This window comes from Tamandua tetradactyla, chromosome 25 (genome assembly GCF_023851605.1).
Source record: "Tamandua tetradactyla isolate mTamTet1 chromosome 25, mTamTet1.pri, whole genome shotgun sequence".
Taxonomy (NCBI): domain Eukaryota; kingdom Metazoa; phylum Chordata; class Mammalia; order Pilosa; family Myrmecophagidae; genus Tamandua; species Tamandua tetradactyla.
The window spans coordinates 2,285,838-2,306,901 of record NC_135351.1 but is presented as its reverse complement, the minus strand read 5'-3'; the positions used below and the strand labels follow the sequence as shown (position 1 = coordinate 2,306,901).

At 40.6% G+C, this 21,064-nt stretch overlaps 1 long non-coding RNA gene across 8 annotated transcripts in view; it reads right to left on the bottom strand.

Annotated features, from left to right (window-relative positions):
- Positions 1-19,770, bottom strand: part of LOC143668814 (uncharacterized) — a 31,274-nt gene extending 11,504 nt beyond the window's left edge. For 2 of the 8 annotated variants that reach the window (XR_013168563.1, XR_013168566.1), the window contains exons 1-3: positions 19,463-19,770; positions 19,304-19,392; positions 2,396-2,435 (exon numbers count right to left, since the gene is read on the bottom strand). This is a non-coding gene — a long non-coding RNA (uncharacterized LOC143668814). The other 6 variants (XR_013168564.1, XR_013168561.1, XR_013168562.1 and 3 more) reach the window with 6 other exon arrangements.
- Between the last annotated feature and the right edge of the window lie 1,294 nt (positions 19,771-21,064).

The window sequence follows — 21,064 nt, the reverse complement described above, 5'->3', positions numbered from 1 at the left end:
AAAGGCTTTTACACCAATTAATATGAACGTGGTGGGTCCATTCTATTCTACAGAAGAGAAGTAATTCACTGTATTTTCACATCTGTCTCCTCATGAGGGACTGGGGAAACTACTGAGTGAGAGTTCGCTAAACTATGCTTTCTTAATCTGGGTCCAGAATGAAATCCACAGTGACAATTTCTAGCTCTCCATCTAACCTCATCCAAACTCCAGGCAATATTGGGTATAAGGAATGTGGGGAAAGATAAAAATTAGTCAAGGCTCATATAATTCTGCTAGATCGTAGTTGGCCATAGAATTTTGCCAGGCTATCCCTTGCGAATATTTGAATTTATTTGTACTTTGAAATATCCTTCTATTTGCTGTTTTACAATTGATTGTCTCTTTTAATGGCGTTTATGAATAGTTTCAAATATCTCTTCTCCATGATGTCACTATGGGCAACATTAGAACTAGAAACAATTGCAAAATACCTGAAAATTTTCCATTGGGATTTGGAAAATCCCTTAAAGCAGCTGATAACATTTAAATAGCTTCATTACAGTGAAATTTTGGTTCATGATCATGCATTTTAAAAAGTCCCAGCCAGAGGCCCTTAAAGTAATTCTATAACCACATAATGTTCCTATGTCCTTTTAGTAACAAAAATTTGTGCTGCACCAAAATTATTCCACGTTTACAAAATTATGCTTCTCTGCAGTAAGGCAAAAATAAATGAGTATGTTCAATATTTTAATTCTTTTTTGCTCATTTTCTAGTATTCTTTTACTTAGAAAAACCTGAAGGATTATTTTCATTTGTGTTATAACCATGTGTTCGTCCCCTCAGATTACAGGAGATACTTGTACTAGGATGAGCAGGGGAAGGAGCTCAGTTAGAATACAGAGCCATTTGCTTTTTTTGATTTACAGGTACTCTCATCAAATTAGGCATAAAATCTAGCAAAGAACACTGTGATGATCTCTGAAGGATGTGTGGTCCCATGAGTTCCTTTTCTTCCAGAGCCCTTGGGTGCTGTTTGACTCAAGAAGTATTTGGTCTTATGGGTCTCAATATGTAAACGACCTATGTCAGGATAGCAGTAAATCCTAGCCAAATACCCTAAAAACGGTACTGCAACATAGAATGGTTAGTTTTATTTTGTTTCCAAACTCATCATAGAGAAAATGTATGTGTTTGATTTGAGCAAATGCTCTTCAAAGAGAAAAGAAAGCTCTTGAGAGAAATCCACCTTCGGAAAGGAAGGTAGTATTGGCAGAACCCAACTTTCTCTTTTGATTTCTCAGCTCATCTCAAGAACCCCTACCACCCCGGACGGACCTAAACATCATTTTTAGTCTGAATTTATCTGTGGTTCCCAAATGAAGTTTAATAAAAGATGAAAAAAAGAAGAAAAAAACAAAAATCAGTATCTTTAAGCTTATCAATAATTCTCTTAAGAAAAGGAAAAATTGTGGCTTAGCAACACTCTCAACTTTTATTGTAGTCATGCTTAAAACATAAACTTGAAAACCTCCTTGTCTGAATTCCTCTCCCCCAGCACCAGGGAACTGGTCTACCTGAACTTCTTACTCCTTACAGGGGAATATTCTGATTTTCCAAAACATAACATTTTCTGAGACAGGAACCTAACTTCACAATCCCTTTCAATTTCTCTTCTGGATAAAAACACTTTGCAATCTCCACATAGCGATGAGCCACAGTGAACAACAAAATTCATCAGCTCTGCCTCCTTGCTGACAATCTCAGAGGTGATCTTTACTACACACACACGTGCATATACACACACATGCATACATGTGCACACAACACATACACACAACACAAATGCACACCTGCACATGCATGCATGCAATGCACATACATCACACATATGCATGCATATGCACACACAATGCTGGAACACACACATGCATAAACACAAAGTGTACCCATTCTGGGTAGCTGCAGAAAATACTTCTCATACCTGCCTTAACCGACAATAATGAATCTCATAACAACATACTATCTAGAAACAATGTTAATTATAACCTGGGTAAAGTTAATAACAATTGAAGAAATTAATTAAAAATTAACTGGTCTGCAGTTAATTTCTTTTAGCCATCAGTGTAAAATGCCATGTCTAAGATTAAAAATAAATCTTTTAAAACTGTATAATTTAAATATTTCTCCCTTGTACCATCTGGCCCATAATTAATCTTTTTATATACTCAGAGACTGTAGGGCCCTACAAGGAGGAGCCCTAAATTGTATTTGGAGGAGGCAAATTTGACATTGTGCTTTCCACCACCTCATCTTCCTGAGTTCATCTCCTAGCTTCCCCTACAATCCCATCAAAGATTCTTACAAAAATGTAACATTTCTCACAATCTTCCATATTCCAAAATATTCTTACCTGAATCTTCAGTCAAAACCATCTTCTTAATTTCTAGTCTCTGTTGAAAGTTAAAAGGAAAGCACTCTGATTAAATAATTCCACTCAGGTACATGTAATTTACAGCCACTAAATCTAGTCTCCATTTTTTTTATCTTGAGAAGCATGCCATCCTGTTAAAAATAAATAAATAAAACATTCACTAAACTTGCTCTTCTCTTGGCTTCTGCCATAGTGTAATACTGGTTGTTTTAAATTTTTTTTGTTTTTACATGGGCAGGCACCGGGAATCAAACCTGGGTCTCTGGCATCGCAGGTAAGCATTCCTGCCTGCTGAGCCACCGTGGCCTGCCCTGTTTTAATTTTTTTTTTCTGTTTTCTTCTCCTTCTGGCTTCTACTTCTCGGCCTTTTCTGCAAGCTTATTACCTTTGATGTAGCCATCAAATGTTGCTGTTCTTAAGTCTTCATCCTAGACCCCCTAGACTTTCTCTTCCTGCTCCCTTTGCAGACAATTTTAAACATGTTCTCTCCTACCTGGATGCATTTGGCCCTCCTCTTTACATGGATAATTCACCCTGTCTTTAAGAACCGATTGAAGCTTCATCTCCACAAAACCCTGCCTGACCACCCTCTTCAGTCTCCCACATTCTATCACCACCCTGTGTTCAAGCCCTTGTGGGCACCTGTAGCATCATAATTAGTGTTATCATTTAGCACTGATGAGGATGATATGACTCTCCCTTTGTCAGTCTGTCTCCTTGACTTGACAGGCATGGTACTATAGTCAACCTTAAATCTCCAGTGGCTGCCAAAGGGTGGAGGAGTGCAAAAAGATGGAGAGTGGTCAAAGAGGGGTCCATTCTAAGCATGGAGAAAACATAAGCCAAGACCAAGAGTTGTCCTTGATCTTGTCTTATTCAATAGTCAGGAGAGTCAAAGTGGAAGGTTGAATTCTTCCTTCAAATAAGTATTTGTTGACTTATTTCAAGGTCCCATGATAGCCGATGTGGGAGATAAATTTTGTGAAAGTATGTCATTGCTTCTTAGTTTTTATGATCTTTTTGTCCTTTAATAAAGTGGTCTCTGCCCTCCAAACAAAGGTGCTCACGGATTGGATTGCTCAAAACTCTAGCTGTTGGACAGAACTAAATAATTTAAGAGTTCCAAAATAGAAAGTGTCAAAAGATAATGCAAGACTAATAATAATAAAACAAGCCCCAAAGCTATTCTCTCAACTACTGTCCTCTTTTGCGCCACAATGTATGGGATGAACAAGAGGAAGCAAACAGAGATTTCAAGAAGGGGCCCCAGTTAGTAGACAAGGCAGTAATCGTGGTGTCCGTGTCATAGTTAGGTTGGTGAATTACCAGAGTTCTTGACACATAGTAGACATACAATTGTTTATTGGAGAAGAGAAAGGCAGAAATGGGAGCTGATTCTGACAGTAATGGGCAGAGTGAATTCTGTCATGCTATAAGATCTTGGCAAATACTTAAAAAATTCACAAACCTAGGAAATGTAGAGCACTGGGGAGGGAAATAGATGTAATTTTTTTTTTAATAAGAATATTTGTATAAGGCTTTGTAGTTAAAGAAATTTTCCTACCTTATCCTCACCATAACCTGACCTGGTAGACAAGGGTACTCATTATTTCCATTTAACACATATAGAAACTGTGGCTCTTAGAGTTTACGAAAGGTTAAAGGATTTATTCATTTTAAAGATAGATTAAGAAAACAGGTTTTTAATTTTGACCTGGTGCTTTTTCCATGATACATTACAGGCATTGTGTGCATTGTTTTTCCTGAGTAATTTGAAGGGAAAAAAGAAAAGACACCAGAACTGGTCAATTTTTATGATACATAGTAACATGATAAATGTTTCTTGGTATAAGCATTCATCTCTGACTGTACCACAAAGAAAACTTGGCAAGAAAAAACTTAATTGCAGCTTTTAAGAATGAATTTGTTTTACAAGTTATTCCTGTCTCTAAAACACTGTGTCATGATCACATTCATGACCTTGAGCTAACCTAGAAGTGTGGGGGCCTGTCTAAGGTGCTCAGAGCTGGTCAAAGCCTGTGGGGGCACAGCTGGCAAAGTGGCCTGCCAGGGCAGCAAGACATTTCCGTAGGGGGTGGGAGGAGCATGCACCCAAACCAGAGACATCTGTGACTGAGTTGACCCCTTGCCTGACTGTAATGCTGTCACTTCGGGTGAGGGACCTTAAGAGAAAAAAACCCTGAGTCCCCATTATTTGGTTTACCACAGCATTGCTCTAGAGATAAGAGCTGGAAAGAATTGAGCCATTTCCCAACCGCCTTGCTTCTTAGAATTATTTTTCCATCAAGATATTGATATACTGAAGCGGTAAATTTTCAGCATCATCAAAACTTCTTCCAGGTGTTCCACGATATATCTCAGGGTATTTCACACAAGATGTGAAGAAACTGGGGCATTAACTAGACCTGTGTATTAGGTATGGTGTGCATATGTCTCTGATAAGCTTTCCCACTGGGAGTAGAAGGTTTCATTGCAGCCGTAGAGATGGTGTTGCTGATTTGAAGTGTTCGAATGGAACTTGTCTCTAAAGGGCTAATGGGCATTGTACAATTAAACATAGTTTTGTGTGTGTGTGTGTGTGTTTTATTTCAATAGTGAACATAAGAAAGAGTCATAGCTATCATGTTCTGTATTTTGGTTTTATTAAATTAAATCAAATCCTTTGTGTCCAAGGAGATAACAGAGCATAAAAAGAGCAAAAATAAAGAACAATTGATGTCAAAAGGCTGACCAATAAGCATGAAATATTGTCGTGGGTATATAAAACACGAGTAATTGAGAACCTTTATATGGTGCGTAACCTTCTAACAAGATCCGGTCTGGAAGGAGGCTTCAGATGGCAATTAAGAAACTGGACGACTCTATTCACGGGAAGCTCAGGTAATCATGGATAGGCATTTGGGTAATGAGCAATAGAAACAGAAGTTTGGCTCTTACGTGAGTAGAATCTGCATTATTTTATTCATTCATTTGTTTATTCATGATATCTATTTATTGTATGTGTCAGTGTAAGACATGAGAATAACACCTCTGCAATACTGAGCAAATCCATTAACGATTTTAGTTATTATCCCAATTGTAAACAGTTAAGCCATGAGGCACGATAGGACTTGCTTTCATTTTCCTCCTTAAATCCGCACTATTCAAGTAAGTCATTTTAACGTATTTTCTCAGTGAGAATCTATGAAAATAGAGATGATGTTGACATCAGAATATTCTGGAAGAATGGAAAACATGGCACTGTTTCAGCTTGGAATACTGAAACCATCCTGGGATTTTTCCAGCACATTCACAAATAAAAATCTCTTCGAACTGGAATCCTGGAACAGAAGGCTGTTTTGAGATCTTAATTCAAGCAAATCACACATTGCTCTAATCCTTAGGGAAAAAGCCAAACTGAGCCAGTTACCAGCAACCCAGATACCAAACCACTACTGTCCTCTTGTGGTCTAGGAGATGAGATGCTTTTGATTCTCAAATCAGTTTAGGCAGAAGCTAAAGCTCCCGAGTCCACCCGCCCCATCTTCTGAAAGCTGCCACGTGGTTGGGCTTATTTCTTCAAAGCGTTGATAATAAGGGGGACTCTTCACCTAATGGAGCACCCAGGATTGGATGCTACATGCTGGGAACGAGCAATGGGAGAGAGGGAAAGCATGAAATTACTGTGTCTCTAATGTAGGAAGCCTGCTTTTTTGGGATAGAGCTCACACTGAACTCCAGTGCTCACAGAGGAATGTTCTTTGAGTGAAGTTGGGCACTTACAGTTGATCGGGCCAGGTACTGGAGTAAACGGTGCACATCACATGATGCTACAGGTGTCCTGATCCCAGGACCTCTGCTCAAGCAAACGGGCATCTCTCAATCCCAAACTTTCCCCATCCAAAATCCAGGAATTCAGAGCAGTAATTATATTACACTTTTTGCCATGCATTATTGTTTTTGTTCTATGAGTTCCTTATTTTTAAACGTATCAACATACTCTTGTGTCATTTTGCTATTCATTCAATTAACAAATATGTATCAAGCAATAACCATGAGCAAATCACCCTCCCAAGGATTGGGGATACCATTATGAGCCAACAGATATATCCCTGACCTCTTTTTAAATATCAGACTTAAAATACTCCTTCTGTCCTTCCCTCCTGCCCCCCACCCCTTTCTCTCTTTCTTTCTCCCCGCTCACTTTCTTTTACATCCAAAGTACCCACAAGCTTTAAGAATCTCTTCACTTTGCAATTAGGCGTTTAAATCTTGAAAGTTGACAGCAATGTAGCTATGGGCTCCCTATACGCACAGGCTATGCAGAGCTTGAACCCCTGGACTCCCGTGTGAGAATCTCAGGCAACTCAGTTTAGCTGCTGCTTGAGTCTGCCCCTGGCAGCTCTCCGTAATGATGCCAGTAGCATATTTCTGCTTGGAGCAGAAGGAAATCAGAGTGCATGCTCTGCACAGAGGACCCTTATAGAGAAGCCTCTTCACATCTCAGTTTCCACTTTGGGCATAAGACAGAAGAGATTCCTTCAGTCCCATTTTCCCATGGCAGAGGAGAGAAGCAAGCAGAAGTTCCTGGATGCTGTGCTAGAGCCTCAGCCCTCTGGGATGGGAAGGGTAGAGCCCTGCACCTCTCAGGAGGGGGTGCAGGACTGTGCCAGCCACCACCCTGAGAAAACCTACTCACAACTCCTCGAAGCTGTTGCAGGGGAGGGGGGTGGATTTGTGCTCTTGTTAAAAGCATTTAAAGCCTGCTGAAGGATGAGGAGGCATCCTTTCTTTTGAAATGTTTTACTTGCTTTTGTTTTCTGATTATTAAAGTAACAAATGTTATTCATAGAGCATTTGGAAGGCTTGGCAAGTTCTCTATCCAGCTACTTGTTGGTCTGCCAAATCCTGGGTCACTGGACACTGAGTGGTTTTGGCCCCATCATGACTAAGCTTCAACTTAAAGGTCAGCCTGAGACCATGTTGATGCAATGGAGAACCAGCACCCCCCACCAAGGCTCAGCAGACATGCTCTTGCCCCTCGCCCTGCTCGATGTGCAGGGTGGCAGAGGGCTGTTGCTTGTCCCAGGCTCTCCCTTTTGGATTGTTTATTCCTTCCCTTAGGGCGGCTCTGGCCATTCATTTTAATGCCCTTCAATGTGGATGAAAATGTTACAAGGAGGCAGTGGCCTGCCCTTCACCTATCTAAGGATGGCCTGGGGAAAGCAAGGGGGATTCTCAAATAAGAGTATATCAATCCCTCTAGCAAGCTCCAGCCTACAATCCCCTCTCAGAAGGGAATGCCCAGCAGCATTATTGAGAAATTTTGCTCAAAGGAAGTAGGTGTCTAAAGGAAGAGCCAGCTGACCTCAGTCTAAATTCTGGCTCTGTCATTTGGTGTGAGAACCCAGGTAAGTTAATTGACCTTCCTCACCTGTAAAATGGGTGCAATAAAATAAACCTCATACAATGGATCAGCTTAAATAAGCTAAATTATTAAAGCTTCAAGAACAGTATCTGATGCATAGTAATACTCAGTAATGGTGACCAACTGTGTAAATCTCATTTTTGTCTGAAAGGACATGGGAGGCCCTTAGGATACCACCATCTCGAAATTAAAGTGCATGTGTTAGCCACAAAGGGGCAAGTGGAACAGCATCTCCACTTTCCAAAAAATGTGGCATCTGAGGATACAGTTAGACCATCCACTAAAATGGAAAGAGTGGAGTTCCTTTCTGCGAAGCCCAACAGGCTTGACTTTATCCCCATGCTTATTCAGCCGGAGTGGATAAGAGAAGTGAAACAGGCTCACTGGTCACACATGGAAAACTGTGACTGCGAAATGGAAGAAAAGTGGGGTTCGCATTCTCTTATCTTGCGACATAAAGGAGAAAGCATGACTCACGCCACAGGTAGATGCTAGGACCCCAGGGTTATGAGGTTTGTCATGGTATATGATAGACAGAATAACCTGGGGAAAGCATCGATCAGACCAATGTGTGTTTGCTCCAGCGACCACTTCGCTCTCCTAATGGTTGGGCCGCTTGTGACTAAGGAAACTTCATAAAAGTCGGTTGGAAAATGCTTACCTTCACCCCTTCACTCGGTGGTTTATTATTAAGAGCACACATTATGTAGGGGCTTCCTTGGCGCTACTCTAACCAAAGGCTTTCTCAGGGTACAAGAATGTTCATTTTCCTTCAACTTTGGTGGGTCTCTCCTACACTGTGATTTCACTAATCCAGAAATAGAAAGTAGTTTGGTGTCAGTTTGTACTGGAAAGCTCAGCTGACTTGTTGTGTCTGTTTGCCAGGGCCGCTATGACAAGAAACACACACTAACTGGCTTAACAACAGAATTTATTGTCTCACGGTGTCGGGCTACAAGTCCAAAATCAAGGCTTTGGCAAGCCCAAGCTCTCCCCCTGAGGTCTGTAGCATTGTGGTGCTGGCTCGCTGCCATCTTTGGGGTTCCTTGGCTTGCATCTCTGCCTCCACTACATGGCCATCCTCCTCTCCTTGTGTCTGCTTGTTTTCATTTGCTGAAGCTGCTGGAATGCAATATACCAGAAATGGATTGGCTTTTATAAGGGGGATTTATTAAGTTACAAGTGTACAGTTCTAAGACCATAAAAATATCCAAACGAAGGCATCCAGAGAAAAATACCTTGACTTGGGAAAGACCAATGGGATCTGTAACACTGCTATCAGCTGGAAAGGCATGTGGCTGGCATCTGCTGCTCCTTTGGCTTCTGGTTTCAAACAGCTTCCCCAGGGGTCTCTGTACCTCCAACTGTTTCTGTCTGGGTCAGCCTGAGCTTTTTCCAAAATGATTGCCTCTTCAAGGACTCCAGTAAGCAGATTATGACCCACCTTGAATGGGCAGAGGCACATCTCCATGGAAACCAGCTAATCAAAGTATCCCATTGGTCTGATCGATATTAATCAGGATTAAAGAGCATGTCTTTTCTGGGGTACACACCAGTTTCATGCCGACGCACTGCTCTTTCGACTTGCTCTGATTTTTGGCTCCATGACCTTCTCTGACTGACTGCATTCAAATTTCTTCTGCTTATAAAGAACTCCATAAAATATGGATTAAGACCTGCTGTGCTTCAGGTGGGCCACACCTAAATAGGACTTTACAGGACTCTGTTCACAAATGAGTCAACGGCTTAACTGATGAAATATTTTCAAAGGGTCCTATTTACAGATGGATTCACACCCGCAAGAATGCAGATTAAGATTAAGAACAGGTGTTTTTGTTGGAGTGCACGATTCGATCTGTCACACATGGCAACTATTTATTTATAACTAAGACCTACTCAAAGCCCACTTGGCAAGAGCAGGTCAGGTTGCCCTTATCTCCACTATTCTGCTGTTGACGAATACCTAGGTTTTATGAGACCTACCTCATCTGAATGATCAAGGGAGGCTTTACATTTTATCTCACCTCTCCCAAATCCAAGGCATTGGATGAGACCATAAAGTGACCCTTTGGGTTCATGCCCCTGATTAATCTAGCTGTGGCCTGAGGGCACTTTTATGCTCTAATATCAGGATCTGAAATATAGGTAACAGGTGTGCCTTCCCCAGGGGCCACTGTAGGATAACGGGAAATGGGAACAAATGGTGTGCACTGATATCTGTGAGTGACCATGTGCAAGTCACATCACCTCCAAATCTGTTTCCACATCAAAATGGTCAGCTTGTATACCATATATATTATAGCTAATAACCTATTTATTGATATGAAAATGTACTAATTACATTTATTCTTCTCTCATTTTAATACTGATCCTCAAAACTGCCCACTGTCCCTCCCCACAAATAGCCCATTCTCAGTCCCTGGTTTCAAAGTATTCATATAGTTAAGTTTTAAATTTGGCCTAAATATTTGCAATATCATTAATATAAAAAGAAAAATATAAATTTAGTTCTACAAATGAATATATTGTATCCATATCTATTAAAATTTATCACATGTGAAATTTGAAAAAAAACTGTCCACTGTTGGAAGTAGAACAGATACTATTGTTTCCATTTACAAGGTCTGGAGAGATAAGTGATTTGTCTGCATTCACAGGACTAGTGTGTGTGTGTGCGCGTATATATGTATGCATGTATAGAGGGTATGGAAAAATCCTTTGCCCTACTTGTTTCTCAGAGGTATAACATTTGTGTGAAACAGCTTTTATAGGAGAAAGCATTATGGAAGTAGTAAAATTTTTATTGTTAATTAAGCATTTCAAATAAATCAGTGTACTCATCAAAGACAGTTTTGGCCGCTCCCCAAACCAATAAATACAGGTGTTTTCATTGTTTCTGGCTTTTTAAAGAGGCATTTAAGATGTAAAGAAAAGATGATTGCATCCTCAGTTTTTGGAACTCTGTGAGCGTATACAATAAATAGCAAAAGCTGGAGAAACATATCAACAGATTTTTTTTTAAGATGAAGTTGCCATTAAAATGGTCATCCTTCCATTCAGCATGACCATCGAGGAACGGGCTGAGGGGCCCGTGGCCTCCTGCCCCTGCTGGAACTGTGCATGGACCGCCAGGTATGAGGCAGGATTCAGAGGGGGCTTCCCTGCAGGGCTCCTGCATTTACCTGTGTGCTTCACATCAGGGCTTAATGTCCACTCTTAACTCTGAATTTGGGGGCAATCTATTTGAAAGATACTATTCAAAGGCATCCTATTGTGTGGTGTCTCTCAGGAAGTGGCTGGAGCTGCAGGAACGGATGACTCATTGCTTTGGCTTGGGCAGATCTTAGAGACTTATTGGTTATTTTGTCTACACCGAGGATGGGTTACAATACGCTGATGTCATTGTGACGGCATCGGTCTGCTTCTGTTTGAAGGAATTCATTTTTGGCGGCAGGGGGTACTTGTTAGATCTTTGTTTATCTTACAGTTGCGTTCTCAGCTACAGTCATGGAATTTTGATTTGTCAAGTTTCAGGAAATTATCATCCAGAGGGCGAAGAATTCTCTCTCCTCCTTAATTTACTGATGAAAAAAAAATTTTTTTTTGTCACTAGAAGAGAAAAAGGAATTTTCTTTCTGAGTATTTTCTTAAATATTTTCAAATGCATCTGAAAGAGGGTTTTGGCGGCTTCAACAACTGAAAGAGATAAATGGCATTTCTCATATTTAAAGTATTACATCAGAGGTAAGCGCAGTAAAAGGAATGCTACTATAATTCATTTTAGTTGAAGAGTTATTCTGATTTCTAAAACTATGCACCAACTACACATAAATTAATAAGTTCTTGAAAAAGAGTATTAAATACATATATATATGTTTTTCTATGTTATATATGTTATATATATATACACACCAAAGGGGTGGGGGGACTAGCAATGGCAATAATATAATATTTATTGAACAATTATTTGACCTCTCTAATCATTTTGATTCTGGATAAATAGAATCAAATGAACAATGACATCAATACATATAGGCAACTTAATGCTTCAGTAATAAACGAGTAGATCAAAATTAGAAGTGACTCTCAGAGGCGTAAAACAGCAAAGAATTGCTTCTTCGCTGTACTGCATGTCTGAGTGGGCTAGCAGGGGTCTTTGCTCCCCAGGCTGACAGAGCCACCGTCTCGACTGCTGCCCGCCAGGCCCTGCCGAGAGAGAGCACAGCAGCTCAGAACCCAAGAAACTTTCAGCTCCTTGGCAGAACTGGTAACATGGACCAACCCAACCTGAAACCTGTGCTGATTTGAAACTGTTATGTGCCCCAGAAAGGGCCATGTTCTTTTAATCCAACCTTGTGGGGACTTTTGAGTAGGTTGTTTCAAATGAGATGTGACCCGGCCCATTCAAGGTAGGTCTCAATCCTCCTTTATGAGGATAAATGGTGGAAACTCAGAGAGGAGAGCGCCCTGGAGATGCTAAGAGAGGACCCACAGATGCTCGGAGAGAAAGCCGTTGGAAGCAGAACCTGAAGGCTATAAAATCCAGGAGAGAAGGACCAGCAGATGCCTACTAAGTGCTTTTCCATGTGGCAAAAGGAACCATGGATGCCACGGTCCTTTCTTCAGAGAAGGTATCTTCTTCTTGATGCCTTAATTTGGAAATGTTCATGGTCTCATTGTAATAAATAATAAATCCCCATTGTAAAGGCCAACCCATTTCTGTTATGTTGAACACAAAGCCCACCCACAGGCCCCAGAAATACAGTCCAATCACATGCCTAGAAGGTGGAGAACTGGAGATATTTGATGAGCAGTATCAATGATTTCCATAATAATGCTGCATTCATTAATATTAGCCCATATAACTTTTTAAACTTTCATAATCACTACTGCCTTTCAGTTTTCTTTTCAGAAACAATGAATTGGCATGGCAGAGACTTCTAGTTAAGCCTACCCATTATCCATGCTCCTTTTTCTTACTAACAAGAACCCAGTTTTGTTGAAGCAATTGTGTGCTCAGTGACATTTCCCAGATTCCCTTGCAGCTCACAGTGGTCACATGGTACAGTTCTGACAGATGAGATATAAACTTGGGTAAAACTTCTAGGAAAACTCTTTAAACATAAACATAACTGTCTAGTTTGACCTTTTTTCCCTTTTCTCCTTGCCCTCTACTTTCTTTGAGCCTGGAACATGGATGTGATAGCTGGAGTTCCCGCAACCATCTTGTGAGCATGACACAAAGGCTCACATCCTTAGGATAGCAGAATGGAGATTTATAATGAGCTTGAGTCTCCAGTGACAGCAGCTGCTTACCTTCTTATTATGAGAAAAAAATAAACATCTATCTTATAGGAACCACTTATTTGAATTTTCTTTTGGAGAAAATTAAGCAATTTCTAAAGGCTGAAATTATGCAAGTAAGGAATATACTGCTCAGATTACAGCATTGATATTGTGTTCTTATTTTATACTTCTTGTTCATGGTTATTATACATGCCTTGGAGAGTTTTAACTGCTAGAGGAGGGAGCTCAAAATGAAAATTCCTTTTTGAACCAACTTCCTCCACTTTTACTCTTTTTTCACACTTTTTATGAAACATATTCCACTTAAAGGAATAGATCATAGATAAATATAGGTAGGTGGATATATAGATAGATAGATAGATAGATAGATAGATAGATAGATAGATAGACAGATAGATAATAGATAAATAGATAGACAGATAGAAAATAGATGGATAGATAAAGTATAGATGGATGGGTAGATAGATAGATGTAGACAGATGGTAGAGAGAGGATAGATGGCAGATGGGTAGCTAGATGGATGACATATAGAAGATAGAGGTAGAGGAGGATAGATAGATGATAGAATGAAGGAAAATATAAATAAATGGATAGCTAGCTAGCTAGATAAATATAGATAATAGATATAGATAACTAGATATAAATGATAGGTATAGATAGATGATGTGAATTGATGAATGAATGAATGTATAGCTATACGATAGATGGGTGAATAGGTGATAGATAGAGATACATAGATATAGATAGATGGTAGATATAGATGACAGATCTAAAGATAAAGAGATGATAAATAGAGACGACAAATGATAGATTTAGAAGATGGGGAGAGAGGGAGAGAGAGAAAGAGATGTGGATGAATGGGTAGATGGGTCGATAGACAGACAGAGGTACACAGATACACAGAGATGGCATATGTAGATAGATGATAGAAATAGAGGGATAGATAAACACATATATGCATACACACACACACACACACACAGGTACAATAGAAAGAAGGATATAAGGCGTGGACAATGGTCAATCACACAGCACCAGCAGCCTAACAAACAGAAAAATGACTGCTCCTCTTAAAGTTCTTTGCTTGCACCTCCAGGATCCTATCATGTTCCATCTCTTCTTAAAGTAACCACTCTCATGGGTTTTATGCTGACCATTTTTTATATCCTTTATTTGATGTATCCTTAAGCCATACTGTTCAGTTTGACCTGTGCCTTATACAGATGATATCATGCTCTTCGTATCCTTCTGTAATTCCTTTTTACCCAACATTATGTTCCTGTAGACTCATTCACATCAGTACACATAGCCATAATTCACTCATTTTTCACTGCCGTGTGCATTGAATGGTATGACTACATCTGATACATTTATCTGTTCTCTACACATATGTGTGCTGTTTCCAGTTTGGAGTATTTACAAAGATTATCACTATGAACCTTTCAAAAATGTCTCCTGGAACGCACGTACAAGATTTTATCTGGGATAAATAGTCAGAAGTGCAGAGTCATTACTGACTGGCAAACTACTTTAGGAAGGAATATGTACCAATTTATGCTCCCAACAGCAATGTTCTAAGAGTTTCTGTTGTGTGTGCTCATCAGCCCTAGCTTCCCTCTGCCGCACGCATCCTGGCCTGAGGGGCAGCTGGTCAGTGCTGGGACAGGACACAATCCCATGGGTCCAGCCTCACAGTGTCATGGGACCCGGCAGGCAACATACAATCGAGTATATCACCCCAGTCAACTGACTTGTTTCTTATAGGGGGTTGGGTACTATAGCACGACAGCAAACCATGGGAAAGAATTTAATATACGCAGAAAGGGCATGATATTGAGATACCAGCCGAAGATTCAAGTTCTCAGGCTGCCACTGAGCAATTTCATAATGACACATATGGCATACATAGATTTCTACAGATCTAATTTCCTTAACCTGCACAATTGAGGGTGTCAGATTTGGATATTTCTCTAGACCCTACGAGGTCTGATGTTTGGCAATACCATAATCTCACTTTACGAAGGAGAAGACAGGCTTGTGTGTGACAAGCTGTGAGATTTATTAAGGTTCTGAAAACTTCTGACCACATAATCCTTTGACTCAAACTGTGAAACCTTGCTTCCAACTGCTGGTTTAAAACAATAATAATTTACACTTGAACTTGGCTACAGACTCAAATTAGAACTTGTCCTTAGCAGTGATTTGGTCATCACCCATTATTTACTCTGGAAACACACTCAGCTTTCTAACTTACTCTGTGCTTTTGAGGCGTACAATTCACAACACTCGGGTTTTCAGGACAGCTTTGTGGGTGTGGCCCTTATGCAGCCACACCATCCCAGAGCCTTGTGGTTAGCTGAAGGCACAGACACTGCTATTCTGAAGTTCTTAATACTTTATAGACAACGGGCCTGGCATTTTCACTTTGTGCTGGGCCCCATGAATTATGTAGCCAGTTCTGGGTGTTTCTTACCTAACGTCATCTGTACACAATTTTCCTCACAAAATACAAGCAGAGCAAAACCAAGAGAAAGTGGCATGCTTTCTTTAAAAATAAGAGTGATATATTTATTCTTATTTTTTTCTTTAGTTGCAATCAACATGCATAAATGTTTTCTTTGCACAGTTTAGGAAAGGAAGCTTTATTCTTAAACTTTGCCCTTCCCCTCATCCCCATCCCAGAGGAAAAGAGTTCCTTTCCAAGATTCTGTTCCTAGACCCTTTAAAACACCAACTCCTGCAACCCCCACCCAAGTGTCAGGTATGCTTTTGAGAGGGGAAGTGGAGGGAGGATGAGAGAGAGCTGGCAAACGGGGAGCTTATACACATCACATCTCACATACACACACACATGCACTCATACCCTAACACATGACACACTAACGCACATGCACCTTTCATCCCTACACACACCCACAAGCATACACACCACATGCATCAACGCACATACCACATGCGTCAACTCACATCACACTGCATCGCACATACGCATAGCCACATATGCTCACACACACAGACATGCCACACACTGAGAGATTTCTGCCCACAGCGTACTTGGTAGTTTTTAATATGCTCATCAATATCTGATGGACAGTTTATGGGAAGGGATTTCATTACTTCTTTTATAGAATGTTAGAGACACCCCCCCCCAAAAAAAATATTGCTTCAGTGCTGTATATAGCATATGAGAAATCCTCAGCATTTCTAAATTTGTTTCTGTTTCAATTTAAGATTCCCCCATAAAATAAAATTTCTTAAAAGCTGCACCTTATTGCATTTAGACCTAAAATTAAAAAACACTGTAATTCTTTTGATTTTGTTAATATTCCAAAAATAAATATATTACTCATAAAGGTTAAGGAAAATTCATTCCTGTTTATGGCCCAGCACATGTCCTGCATTGGTTCCAACTCTGTCAGCCAAACAGCTGTCCCCTGCGCCAGCTGCGTGCCCTGGTCGCTTAGAGACCTGTTAAAACGCGTTTACAGACTTTCATATGGACAGGTGTCCTTACAGAAAACAAAAAGCTGCCTTCTGAAGAATGCAATGAGAAGGATAGCGTATTTCACACTATAAAGTATTTTAAACTGGAGGCAGGTAATAAAAAAAGAGAAACACCCGGACAACTTAAACAATAAGTTAGTTATTTGCCAGCTTGGCCTTGCTCTGGTGAGAAGGTATCTCACTCTGGCAGGTCTCACATCCCAGGGGCAGCCGCTGTCAATCAGTTTTCCATCCAGTGTTCCCTGGAGCTCGGCTTTTCCTCCAGATGGGATGGGATCCCATCAGTATTCGTGGTGATGCAAAATGTGTCAAGAGCTTGGCAAAGGAACTCCTCACTTGGAGACACCTTCAACGGTCATTGCTCTTGATAGAAGTATTTAATGGAATTTCTCCAGGTGCAGAATTTAAATTATAGAGAAAAGCTGTTCTTTTACTTTAGTGCCAATCGTATTAGACGCTGCAATTTCTGCTAGATATGAGCCAGTTGTGTTAGAAACATGCAAACTCAATTTACTTGATTATAGGTTGCTCAAAATTACTCTCACAAAACCACAGGCTAGCCATCTCTGGCAAGATTAGATGAAAAAACGCAAATAAACCTTCTGAAACGTCTTCTCGCCAACTTTTAACTTTTTATGTTGAAATAACCGAAAATTTACAGAAAACCTGCAAAAAATTGCACAAAGAGTTTCCATATCCTCTTTGCCCCGACTTACTGATTATTAGCATTTTATCACACGTGCCTTAATAGTCTGTGTGTCGGGTGGGGGTGGGGGTGCATTCTGGAGCCATCTGATGATAAAAAACTGGAGATGTGATGTCCCACTACTCCTTATTACTTCATCATATATTTCCTACAAACAAAGACATTCTTCTACACAGCCAAGTAGGAAATCAGGGCATAAACATTTCCCCAAAAGCGCAACCACATCCGCTGCCTGCCTCCAAGCTTCCCTGATCTCACCGACAATGTCCAGGACCACACGTTGCATTTAGCTTTATACCTCTCATCCCCTTCAATCTGATCTTTCATTATGCTGACATTTTTTTTAAAAGTACAGATCTTTACTCATTAGAAATACCCCCTCAGTTTGGGTTTGTTTGGTATTTCCTTCTGGTTTATGCATTTTGGACCAGACTACCTTAGAAGTGATGCTATGCTCTTGGGCATCATGTTTGGGGCCCAGAATGTTGAGTGATCCCATCACTAGTAATGCTAAGCTTGTCACTTGGATGAGAGGGTGTCTGCCAGGCTTCCGTCCTATAAATTCAACCAGTAAGTATTTCATACCCACTAGTGGATAAGCAGTTACTGAGCATTTGGAGGGGAGGAATTTCTCAGCTTCTACAGTAATGTAGAAACTTCCCTTCCTTCCCATTGCTTCATTTATATCAGCATGCACGCTTGGATTCTTGCTCTGCACAAAAGGTTCCAAACTGCAACTACTTTTATTCATTCCAACGCTCGCATTGTTCCATCCGCCCAGTGGGAGCTGTATCTCTTTAGCATGTTGGCTCCCATCATTTTTTGAGCGCTCTTTATTTTCTGGCACGCACACAAGTGCTCCAGGCTCACCGTGTATTTTCTCTGCTCCAACCCTGGAGTCAGCCATTTACCCATTTACCCAAAAAGTTCCAGTTTTTGAGTGGAATACAGTATATAGATAGAGCTCAAGCTTTGGGCACAAGGTATGCTCATTGCTACCAGGTGTCGTTGTTTCTGGTCCCTTTGATAGGCTAACTCAGGAAATACATGTGTAAACACATACACATACGTTTTTATCTATTTCTATATATATATGTATAAATATTTTTTTAAATATGAGTTTATGGCAATACCTCCAATCAACACTGTAGGGTATGTTTTTAACCATTCTTCTTTCCATACATGCGATTTAACTTTGTCAAAAGTGGAAAACAAACTCTTCAAACTGCTTATTGGCTCAGTTTCACCTGCATAACCAGTCTCTCAGCCAAGCTGGCTAAAAGCACTCTCTTCTTTGCCAGGGAGATCGCTGAACGCTCCAGCACAATGAAGGGAAAGGAAAAGAGAGAGTACGGGGATGGGGGAAGGAAGAAGGAGAAAGAGCTGTTCTTATAGCAATTTGGTAGAGTACTTTTATGCCTTGGGGTTGTATTTTGTATGTTGCTTTTCATGCTATTTTATAGCTATTCATTTTTGTTGTATTTTACAAAATTATTGGTCTGTAAAGTTTTTGAGAAACAGCAACAGCAGCAGCACTTAGACCATCACTGCAGATAGCTGCACTAAACCACTCTTCCATCCTGAAAATGGGGTTTGGCAAACAACTGCCTGCGGTTAACATGGCCACACCCATTTCTAAGGTATGGTCAACGGCTGCTTTGCTATAAGGCAGAGACTGTAAGGTCCACATAGTGTAAAATATTTACTACCTGGACTTTTGTAGGGAAAATGTGCTGACCTCTAGTCTAATATTACTATATAGCTTTTTTATCATGTATTTTGTTTATTTTCCCTCTCTCTATTTCTTCTCCTCCACCCCCTTCTTTCTCTCTCTACTAAATGGTAAACCCATGATGACAGTGATCAGATCTGTTTTTGCAGATGTATGGCAACCACTTGGGAGAATGGCCAACATATAATAGCTGCATTAGCAAATACTTACTGATCTGGTTACAGAAAGGGCCTTGGGGATCTTTAACAAAGCTGGAATTCAGATGGGTTGAATGCCGAGCAAACATTCATTAACAGGGCCTGAAAAAGAACCCAATTAACCCAGATTTGTAAATGCCTTGACTGGTTCTATTTTCCCTCTCCATTCTACCTCTAGTGTTGAGTCAGTCCACCCAAAAAACCACCTGCACCAACACAAACGAGGCTGAACTGTCACAGTTTGAAGTCAGTTCTCCATTTCTGTAGCTGTGGTTTAATAACTTTTAAGTGAGTAGAACTATCTTTGCAGAGTCTCTAGGAAAAGAGAAAGGAGACCATTGGTTTCAGATTCTCAAGATACAAATAACTGTATGAACCCCAGGTAAGAACTGGCCCTTAAAAAACCTTGTCCTGGGCCAAGCCCTTGGCTTGGTTAAAAACCCAAGCCCTTGGCCTTGAGTCTCTACAGAACATTCTAGAGTCTCCGTCTCCACGGAAGCTTCTCCAAGTTCTAGGGCACCTTCTAAAGGCACACTGAAGGCTCTCTGTAAACAAAGCCAGACTGCTTTTCCAGACATCACAGAGCCCAGAAACCACATGCGTTTCCCCCATCTTGGTGGGAGAAAACAATGCTGGAAAGAAGCCAAGTGAGACTGTGGCTGTTTTCCCAAGGCATGGGGTACTCAGCTTTGAAGATAACACAAGAAAAAGATTTCCTTGATCCTAACTGACATCAAGGGTACAATGAATCGCCAATATAATGATAGTTCTTTTAGCAATTAAAAAAAGAAATACCCCTATGATAAACGTGTTTATATCAATTGAAGAACGAACAAAATCACTGCGAGATTACAATGGAGACATATGAAGGGAAATTGCACCTTCAATAGAAGCGATGCCTTACAAATGTTCCTTTCCAGAATGTTATTATCTAGTCATCCATTTGTTAGACACGGGGCTTCCACTTGCCTACCTCTGGGCAGTGGTTCATAGACCCCACCGTTGAGCATGTACTTGAGGGAAAAGGATACAGGAAGGCACAGGTCTCATCCCTACATCATTTGATGGCCAGTCATCCCTACATCATTTGATGGCCAGCCTGCTCTTCCATATTATTCCCTCTGCGTTTCTGGTCCTCTAGGGCTGATGGAGAAAGGAGTGCATGCCCACATTTAACCAGTTCTTGGGAGAGGATATGGGAGAAAAGCCTCATGACCGAGGCACAGAACAGACACTCACACACACTTTCACCCACCACTAATTTATTAATTTGTGCAACAGATGCTTGTTGAGTATAACCATTAATATTCTTGATGCTCCACCAGAAACTGCAATCCCCCCAAACCGATGACCATGGAGCAACCAGCAAGTCTACCTAAACAAAAAGGAAGAAGCTCTTGTGCCGAACAGACCATACAAGCTGCACTGTATGTTATATACCTAAATACAGGAGATGCCACAGTAACAGAAGCAGATCAAACTCCCAGCCTTCCTGAAATAGTAGCCTTCCAGTATAGTAGGATAGCAAGTTGGTTACATGGGCAATGGAAACGCTAGGGAACAATCAAGACATTAGTCAAAGTAAGAAGTGCTGACAACCCCATGGCTGGAGGAGCAAAGCAGAAGCAGGAACTGAAGAGTGAGGCTGTGGGGTATGACCTGGGATCACTGCCAATACTAAATACAGAATGGAAGTAATACCCTAACTTTTCTCTCTGTCTGCCCACCAATTTCCAACAGTGCCTCTGATTGATCCAGCTGACTTGGAAGTCAG